Consider the following 11,018-nt stretch of genomic DNA (forward strand, 5'->3'; position numbering starts at 1 on the left):
ATCCACCATAACTTGGTTCCAGGAGTCTTTGAATCAGATTTCTTTACTCTTAGACTCATGGGATTGATCAGTGATAATTGGCTGGTTTCAGGAGGGGTTCCTGCTTAAGAGAGCCTATTTTGGTAAGTCTCTGTTGACTCCTGTTTCTGGGACAGGAGTGTGTTGGTGACATCATTTTCTTTGTGGGTGTAAGAAAGGATGGTATTTTTGTTTATTTGTTTTTGTTTTTGCTTTTTTTTTTCAGTTACTGAGCTTTGATTTTTTAAACCATCTTTAGAGCAAAGCAATGACTTGCAAGTTTTTCATGTGTAAACATGAAAATGGAATTCCTTCTGCTTTTTTTCACTTGCTTTTTTGAAGTGCTGGGAATTGAACCTACCTAGGTGAATGCTTGTAGCTGAGCTTAAGCCCCAGCCCACTCTACTAATCGTTTAATTAGATTCTTTGTGCTATTGAGAACTCAGAACTTGTATATTCTGGGTGTATGATCAGATATTGCCCTTATAATTTCCAAGTATTTTCTCCCATTCAGTAGTTTTGTTTCACTTTTTTAATGTTTGAAAAACTTAATTTTACTGGAACATGGTCTATCTGTTTTATCTTTAGTTGCCCATAACTTTTGCATCTAAAACTCTTACCAAATCCAAGGCCATCAAAAAATATCCTGAGGGTTTCTTAAACCCTTTGTTTCCTCAATTTCAACATTTAGAGGCATCTTCAAAGTATGGTTTTATTAAATTATCACACCAAATCTATGTGATATTCTTGTCTCCCTTTATAGATAATCTAAGTTAAAAATAATAATTTTTCCCAACTCCACAAGGATTAAATTGATAGACCAGATATTTGAACTATTGCTTCCAAATTCTTGATATATATAACTGTGATGAAGAGAGTGTTCCAGACCAACCAATAATTCATCAGGTTTCCAGCAGTTCCCCAAGTCATAAATTATCCTCAAGAATCATCAGTCTCACACACTTCATTGTCATGAATAACTATGAAGTTTTGTGAATAAAAAGTATTAATTTGAATAGTACTCATGAGTATGAGCAAGGTTCAAACACTGAGCACATGGCAGCAGATAGTCCTAGGCAGTGTTCAAACAGAGTGTTGAAGGCTAGAAGAAAGACTGACCAGTTCTCAAGGGTTCTCTCATGATGATTCTTAAACTCTTATTCATTTAGGAGAAATGGAATACTTGCCTTTCCCTAAATTTTTTCTCAACTTTGAAAATCATCTCTAAGAGATTCTAAGAAGTAACTCTTGCATAGTAAAATTAATGCATTAATTAGATTCAGAACCAGATCTGTATTGCTCCTTCTGAAAAAAAAATCTTCACACCTCTGTCTACATCTGGTACTTCATAGACTGAAAAGGAAAGTGGTAAGAAAAACATCAATGGGTTTTATGACTAAGAGGCATCTAGGGAAGCATTTTAGGAGTGATTATGGGATGCATGAGTTTCATGCTTTTTTGCTACTGCAACACATTAGCAGAAACTCATTAACTTAAATCAGTACTCATACATGTTTTCATAGTTCAGGAGTTCAGAATTCCACAGTTTTCATGGGCCTTAAGTCAGTCTTTTTGGTAGGGCTAGCTCCATATTGTGATCCTGCATGAGTTTATGGTACTAGAGCAACATACAACATGCGCATTAGTTTAATAAAAAACAGATTCATTTCTCATCATTCCAAGAAAGTCTAAGATTAAAGGGTCAGTAGGATGGGTGTCTCTAAAGCCACTGCTTGAGATTATGACATTCCCTACACCAAGAAAAGTAGAAAACATCTTCACTTAGACAGTGTCAAGCTCAATTTTCCCTTTCTGGATGTGTTGATTTTCCAACTCGAGCCTTGTTTCTTTTCTTTAATGGTTCATTGACCTTCAAAAAGGGCTAGGGTCCATAGATGCCATTTAAAGCAATATTTAAACCACATTTTTTTTACTTTATTTTTGTTTTTAGTATACGTGTGTACACAAATGTAGGTGCTCATGGGGGCCAGAACAGGGTACATGATCACCAAAAGCTGGAGTTATATATGGAGTTATTTGCTGCTTGAGATGATGTTAGTGACTAAGTTTAGGTCCTTTGTAGGAGGTGCACATGTTAATTCATGTGCCATCTCTCCAGTCCCTAATCAACAATTTACATGTACTTTCCTTCCATAATGCTCCTTAAAGAAAGCATTTAAAGAATAATACAATACTCTCCATTAATGTGAAGCTTTACCACTATTCAATGAAGATTTGATATCATTGAACAAAAATCTTCCATAAATAGGACAATTCATAAAATTTAAGACTATACTCCCAGGTAACACTGATGAATTCTCACACCCATCATGTTCCACTGCGTTTTGGGCTATGAATAATCTTTTATCTAGTGTGGTCAAACTGCATAGAATATATACATTATTTACCTGGAGACCACCTTGATTACTATGTCAACTATGTTGATAACATGTATCCAAATAGTCCTTATTTTGCTTTAAAAGAAAACACAGTAGAGCAGTGGTTCTCCACTTGTGGGTCATGGATCCTTTGGGGGTTAAATAATCCTTACACAGGGATCACTTAACACCATTTGGAAAACACAGATATTTACATTACAGCTCATAGCAATAGCAAAATTACAGTTATGAAGTAGCAACAAAAATAATTTTATGATTAGGCATTACCACATGAGGAACTGTATTAAAGTGTCAGAGCAGTAGAAAGGTTGAAGACCACTGCTCCAGAACATTAGAAGATGATGCTGCCAATTTATATTTTCAAAAAGAAGCTATGAAGAGTTTTGAGTATCAGTTGATATCATCAAAAGAATAAACAATGTCACAGTAAGATATCTCAAGAGAGAGGTTATGCTCACATATGTATTTTATTGCAGTATATTATATTGCTCTGTGTTATTAATTGCTAATCTTTTAAGCATCTAATTTATAAGTTAAACTGTATCGTGGGTATTTTTTTTGTAAGAGATTCATAGTCTCTATAGGATGTGGTACTGCTGAAGTTTCAGCCACTCACTAAGGGTTTTGGAATGTGTCCTATATAGAAAAATAGGTTCACTTGTGCTTATAAAGGAGAAGTAGGCAGGATAACATCACATGGCATCTGTGGGAGTTAATATAGTGAATAAGCATAAGTCGTTGAAGACTGATTAAGGTTCAGGATCTGGGGAAATTGCAAAGAGAAGCTAAGTTTGCAAATATAATGAAAGGTTTGAATTAGGTAGTCCTAAATATGAAGATGTTACTGAGTTACCTGCTTAGGCCCACTGTAAACAAAAAATGTCCTTAAAACAAACAAACACAACAAACAAAACAAGCCAGAAGAGGGTGAGCAAGCTGCTAACCGCCCGAGGGATCCATTGTCTGCTCTTCTGGCCTCCATTGGGCCTACAAAAAAAGGCACATCCTGGTCTTATACACTAAAAACAACCAATTCAACACTGCCCACAGGAGGCTTGCCTCATGGGGAACATCCAGATTAGGCCTGCCTTCCCTGTACCTGCTTCACTAGGATCATCTAGGGAAAACCAGATGGTTAAAGTTCCATGTAAGAACACAAACAAGAGCGCAGGCAACATGACACCTTCAGAGCAAAGCTATCTCACTACAGGGAGCTCTGGATATTCTAACACAACTGAAGAAAAACTAAATGGCCTTCAATCCAAACTTATGAAGATGATAGATGCCTTTAAATAGGAAATCGATAAATCCCTCCCCAAAATACAGGAAAGTACAATCAAACAGGTAGAGGTCTTTAAAGAGGAAACAAATAAATTCCTTGAAGAAATAGAGGAAAGTACAATTAAACAGGTGAAGGAAAAAAATAAAATTGTCCAAGACCTGAAAATGGAAAGAGAAGCACTAAAGAAGACAATCTGAGGGAATCCTGGAAATGCAAAACCTAGAAAAGAGAAGAGGGACAGCGGATGAAAGCATCAGTACCAGAATGCAGGAGATGGATGAACAACTCTTAGAAGATAGGATACAAGAAATTATACATCAGTCAAAGAAAATGGGAAATCTAAAAAATTCCTGCCATAAAACATCCAGGAATCTTAGATACTATGAAAAGACCTAACCTAAGAATAATAGGAATAGAAAGTGAAGAGTCCCAGCTCCAAGGCCCAGAAAATATTCACAACAAGATCAGAGAAAAAAAACGTTCCCAACCTAAAGAAAGAGATGCCTATAAACATATAAGAAGCTTATAGAACACCAATTAGATTGGATCAGAAAATAAAATTCTCCCGCCACATAAGAATAAAAACACAAAATCCACAGGATAAAGAAAGTATATTAAAAGCTACAAGGGGTTGGGGATTTAGCTCAGTGGTAGAGCGCTTGCCCAGGAAGCACAAGGCCCTGGGTTTGGTCCCCAGCTCCGAAAAAAAAAAAGAACCAAAAAAACAAAAACAAACAAACAAACAAAAAAACCAAAAAAAAAAAAAAAGCTACAAGGGAAAGAGGCCAAGTAACATACAAAGGGAGACTTATCAGAGTTATACCTGACTTTTCAACAGAGACTATAAAAGCTAGAAGGACCTGAACAGATATCTTATAGCCTCTAAGAAACTACAAGTGCCAACCTAGACTACAATACCCAGCAAAAATCTCAATCATCATAGATAAAAAAAAAAACAAAATATTTCAAAAAAAACAATTTAAACAATATTTAGTCACAAATTCAGACCTACAGAAAATATTTGAAGGAAATCTCCAAACCAAGGAGATTAACTACATGCAAGAAAACACAAGAAATAAATTATTCCACACCAGTGAAAACAAAATACAGAAAGCACACATAAACACACACACACACACACACACACACACACACACACACACACATAAATACTGCCACCACCAACATCAAAATAATAGGAACTAACAATTATTGGTCACTAATATCTCTCAACATAAACATACTCAATTCCCCAATTAAAAGACACAGGCTAACGGAGTGCATGAGTAAACTGAATCCACCATAGTGCTGTATGCAAAAAAACACACCACAGCAACAAAGCTAGATATTACCTCGGAAAAGGGGCTGGAAAAATGTTTTTGAAACAAACATACTCAAGAAGCAAGTGAGAGTTTCCATTCTAATATCTAATGAAATAGACTTTCAAACAAAATTAATCAAAAGAGACAGAGAAGGAAACTTCATACTCATCAAAGGAAAAAAATCCACCAAGATGATGTCTCAATTCTGAACATAGATGCCACAAACAGTAAAAGATTGCTAAAGCTTAAACTACACATTGAACCCCATACATTAATAGTGGAAGACTTCAACACCAAAGGACAGGTTATCTAGACAGAAGCTAAACAGAGAAATAATAAAACAAATTGAAGTTATGAATCAAATGAACCTAGGAAATATCTATAGAACCACTCACACAAATACAAAAGAATGTACTTTCTCCTCAGTTCCTCATGGAATGTTCTCAAAAACTGACCAGATAGAAACCAACATGACAGTCTCCAAGGTGGCTTCATCCAGCAGCAAATAGAAATAGATGAGGACCCACATCTAAACATTAGACAGAGCTCAAGAGTCTTGTGGAAGACTGGGCGATAGGGGTCAAAGACACTACAAGAAGACCTACAGAGACAACTAATATGGGCCCATGGGGGCTCACAGAGACTAGACTTCAGCCCCCTAAACATTTGTCACAAATGATACAGTTAGGGGTCTTCATGTGGGACCCCCTAACAAGTGGGGCTAGGGGACTGTCTTTGTCTCTGTTTTCTGCCAATGGATTTCTTTCAGCTAACTGGACTTCCAGGTTGGACCTCCGTGAGAGAGGATGCACTTAGTCTTTCTGGGACTACATGTTCCAGAGTTGGGTGGTACCAAGGGGCGTCCCCTTCTCTGAGGAGAAGAGAGGCAATTGAAGGAAGGATTTGTAAGGGTAGGACTGGGAGATGAGGAAAGAAAGGGGAGGCTGTGATTGGGATATAAAGTGAATAAAAATAAATTATTGAGAAAAATAAATCTTTCTTCAAAAGTTAAAAAAAAACTAAAAACAAACAAATGACAGCCAGAAATTGGATGGAGAAAGAAATATTAGAGGGAGTTTGAAGGAGAATTTTATCCTCCATGCCCAAATTTGAAGGTGTAGGAAGAGGGAAGGAAATATGAATAGCCTCTAGAAGCTGAAAGAAAATGGAGTTTCCTTAAAGCCTTTGGAATTCCAAAGTCCAACATACATCTGGCCTTATGGGAAGTGTGTCAGTTTGTAATTTACAGAATTCCCAGATAATACAGTTGTGCTGCTCAAAGTCAAAGGTCAGTGGTAACTTGTTACAGTGAAGATAGCAAATAAGACAATATGAAAGACCCTGCTGAGGTCGAGACAAGATGAATTATGAGAAAGCAAGCATGATGAGAAGCGTAAATAGAGAATCAAACGCTGAGTGCTCCTAAGACTTTGAATATCTCACAGTTCTGTCTAGGCTTGCAAAGATCTCATGGGCACAGGTCTGAGCTTCAAACCTAAGACTATTTCTTGAATATCTATATTGTCCTCTAGCGATGGTTGTCTCTGAGACTATCTGCTGACCTCGGTCTAAACCAAGAAGGTTCTAGACTCTGCACAATCTAATCTTGGCTTAGAATGCTTTCAGCCTTTGAGACTTGCTGCTGAACAAGCTCTTCCTTTCTTGTTTCTTCTAAGCTCTGGCTAGCTGGTTCAACGCAGCTGTTTTGGCTCAAACTTTTCTCCAAGTTGACTGATTCGGACTGGCTTCTTTCCAGTTTTCATTGAATAGCCCTGTTTGGCCTCAATCTATCTGTAGCAATCCATTCTAATCTCCTGGCTCCTTCTCATTCTCTAGCTCATTCTGTTTTCACCTGTGTCTAGCTTGTTCTCTCTCTGCAACTACCCAGCAAAACCACATCCTTTCTAATTCCATATGTTTCACTTCCAGTCAACTGGTTGCTTGCTCTGCCTCTAGACTGATCCTTGACTTTACTTAGCTCTTGTTTACAGAAAGTTCTTGAGTTAAATGTGTATGCTAAGTCTGAGCCACATTACAACAAGATTTGTCCAGTTCACAGACTTGGGGTTCACAATGTGATCAATTATCCTACAACACTTCCCACACTCATGCACTCCTATATACTCAAACACACATACACACACATACACACACACACATACACACACATACACACATAGGTACTTTCACACAAATAAACTTGTGCTCACAAACTCACATTCTCTCTCTCTCTCTCTCACACACACACACACACACACACACACACACAAAGCAATCAATCACACACCCTCACAAACACATACTCACATCCACACACATACTCACATATAATCACACACTGTCACACACATATACTTACACACACACACACTCACCCACACAGATACACACTCATACACACTCACACATACACATTCACACGCTCAAACTCACACACACACTTTACACTCATACACTCATAAACACTCACCCACCCACTCACACATACACACACTCACACTCACACATTTATAAAATATGAACTACTCCTGGAATACTGATCCCAGAGGGAAGTCAATTGTCTTACTGGTTGCCACATTTGAAAACAGACTCTCATTCCTCCACCACCCACAAATGGATCTCTCAGCTTTCCAATATTTCTCAGGAATATCTGGGGTCACTGGCATTGTCTCTGTGATGATTTTGTTTTTGTTGTTGTTGCTATTCTTTCTTTAAATTTAATTTTAACAAAATTTTAGAATTTCATACCTTAGTGCTGTATTTAGACTATTTCCATTCCTTTGTCTCCCCTTGCCAACTCTTCCTGAATCTCCCGAACTTTCGCTCAAAGTTCTAACCTCTTCTTTTGCTTTTATTGTTACACATAGATTTGTGTGTGTGCGTATGTGTGGATGAGTATGTTGGGAGTGTGTGCTCGCATGTGTGTGTGAATGTGTGTGTAGTGGGTGTTTGTGTGCATATGTGTGCATTTGCATATGTTTGTTGACTGTGTGTGTGTAGCCTGCTGAGTCTTTTTAATGTTGCTCCTGTGTATATGTGTTTACGCCTAACCACTTAGGCTTACCCTGGAGACAACTGATTCTTCTTTCGGCAACCTTTAATTGCCAATAGTACTTCATTTACGGTTGGAGCCTTTTGTGTCACACACACACACACACACACACACACACTCTTACACTGGCATTCAGTGTGTTCACACACACACACACACATTGGCATGGCAATGTGTTCACACATACACACAAACTTAAATTGGTATAGTAATGTGTTTCACTACATACACACAATGGCATAGCAGTGTATTCTCACACACACACACACACACACACACACACACACACACACACACACATACACACACACTCACATTGGCATGGTAGTTCATGTGTTCCGCCCCACACATACTCACACTGGCATAGCAGTGAAGTCTTTATGCAAGTCTTGTTCAGGTAACCATATTATGATTTCATGGGTGAAGCTTCTCTGGCAAGTATGGAGGATACTAAACAGCCGATTTCTGAGTCCTCCGGCTCTCACAGTTTTCTTTTTCCCCCGAGCTTTAGGTATACCAGTTGGTTGTATCTGTTGTGGTTGGGAATCCTCTCATCGGTGGTTCTATGCATTTTGATTTGCTGTGGGTTTCTGCAATGAACTTCATCTGCTAGAAAAAACAAATCAAACCCAAACCAGCCAAACAACCAAACACAACACAACAAAAGCGAAAGGCAAGCTTCTTAGAAATCTTAGGAGTGAGAGATACACAAGCCTGCGAGTATAAGAATACGTATTTCAAACGCAGTTAGGAATTATAATAGTTTAAGAAAATGGGTTATCCTTGAGTATTAATGACCTTACCAGTTGTTGGCGAGGTTTACATCAGATATCATGAATTCCCTCTTCTTGAACAAGCCTTATGTCCAATAAGATAGCTACTGGTCACCTCCAAGATGAGTCCCTATTGCACCGTAGGGGTAAATATTAAAAAAGATATACCAACCTACGCTATTGCTGGCACCATCGGACCACATGGCATCTGTGGGGTATTTTCATCTTAACAAAGCATCTCAACCCAACTCATTGAGTTTCCAACTTCTATCCCAAGCTGTCACTGGTACTCTCTGGGCCCTAAAACGGCCGCCCTCTTGTGACTCTCTGCTGTGAACTCTGTTCACAGTCCCAGCATCCACCCCCTGTGGTTATAGTCACCGTTCCCAGTAACCCATTAAAATCAAAACTCAATAAGTTTGTAATTTATCAATCAGATTTATATCAGTAAATCTTCACCCCACAAAATGTCCACACAATAAACTCTGAACCAATTAATATTAATATAAGCTGCCCACCTAGATAAGACAAATTGTCCTATAAAAATCTATCCCTTATGGAATATTCATAACGACCTGTGGCCCTCTATGGCCATACATATCTGGGTCTTCCTCCTATTCCTCCATCTTCGTCCTCTTCCTTCTTTCTTCTCTCTCCTCTCTTCAAACCTCTGTGCTCACCTTAATTTCTTCCACTGCCCAATCACAGGCTTTGGCTTATCTTGTGCCTACCTTCACCTGCATATAGACAACAATCCACATTGCACCATTAGGGACATGGTGCCCTCCGAGTCCATGCTGTGGTTGATAGGCTTTGCAGCTTGGTAGAACTAGTGCTTTTGGTTCTTTGTTGGAAGTTTTCATTGCACATCCCAATACCAAGGGAGTTAGTTCTCAAGGGGAAGGCTTCTGGGTCACTTACAGCTTGATCCATCCAAATGCTGTATACAAAATATATGGTATCCTAAGCAATAGGGTCTTACCATCATGTTCTGGGAGGCAAGCAAGGACAGTGGATATATTGTTTTAGGAGTCTCTTGGACTGCCCTGATTAATAAGGGCCATTTCTTATGCCTGGCCTCTGGGTTTTTGTTAGTTTGTGGGCCTTAGGACTTCATTTCCCCTTCCTCAGTTTTCCCAATTCTCCTGTGTTCTACTATCTCTACTGTGGCTTCTTTTTGCACCCCCAACCCTCCATGCCTTGAGTTTTTTGTACTGCCCTATCTCTGTTCCTACTCTAGGTTATATACTCCTATCTAAAGATTTAGAACTAAGACATACAAGAGAGAATTTGTAGTCTATTGTGCTTTGTTTTTTTTTTCCTTAAGAATATGTGGTCAAGTTATCTTCATGATAAAGCCTTCAGTGATTTCTCTAGGATTAATATGAAAAATTCCCAATTCATAGGTGATTTTCAAAGGGCTTTGAAGTCTACTTCCAATCACTTTCCTTCCTAGTTCGAGATGTCATATCAACCTGCTGAGCTTTTCACTCTAGCCCACCAGAACTAGTCCAGAATCCCTAACCACAAACTGCACTTACTGCCCATAAGAGTGCATTCTGCCTTTGCCTCCCTTGTTCCTGTGTCCCTTCTGCCCCTGCCATCATCTAGCATCATCATAAGTCAGGGTTTTACTCATCCAAGGTTGCCCGAATAGGCCCTCAGCAAGGCATAGCCTCTTCTGAGTTCACAGAACACATCACAGAGCTCATCTGTGCCCATATCGCTTTTCTAATCTTTGGGAAAAAATAGCTGATAGAAGCAAGAAATCAAGGAATGCTTTTGGTTCCCTTTTGGAAGATAGAGCCCACCATTGTGTAGGTGGTTTGGTGTTGTGTCTTGGCAAATAATAGTGGGATCTTCTGATTGCTTAACTTCATGGATAGCCAATTAACAGAGAGCTCAAGCTGTCAGAATGAGAGTTAATTATAACTTTCAAAGCTCACCACTTCTACTATGTGGGTTACATGTCTCCAAAATTCCTCGACTTGCCAAGACAATGTAACGAGGTGGGGACTCAATACTTAAACATATGTTCCTGTTGGGGACACGTCACATCCAAACTGAAAGTGCCACCTTCTGGAGTTGTGACTCTTATATATGTCTTAGCACTCTCATGTATGTATTTCTTCTTGTTCATGGAAGGCCACCATGTTAAACCATGTGTATTAA

The 11,018-nt window shown here is 38.7% G+C and overlaps 2 long non-coding RNA genes across 3 annotated transcripts in view; one reads left to right on the forward strand and one right to left on the reverse strand.

Moving 5' to 3' along the window:
- Positions 1–11,018, reverse strand: part of LOC134482753 (uncharacterized) — a 62,288-nt gene that overhangs the window by 48,497 nt on the left and 2,773 nt on the right. The window lies entirely within an intron of this gene.
- Positions 1–11,018, forward strand: part of LOC134482752 (uncharacterized) — a 48,652-nt gene that overhangs the window by 6,904 nt on the left and 30,730 nt on the right. The gene's annotated exons all lie outside the window — the stretch shown is intronic.

This window comes from Rattus norvegicus, chromosome 17 (genome assembly GCF_036323735.1).
Source record: "Rattus norvegicus strain BN/NHsdMcwi chromosome 17, GRCr8, whole genome shotgun sequence".
Lineage (NCBI taxonomy): Eukaryota > Metazoa > Chordata > Mammalia > Rodentia > Muridae > Rattus > Rattus norvegicus.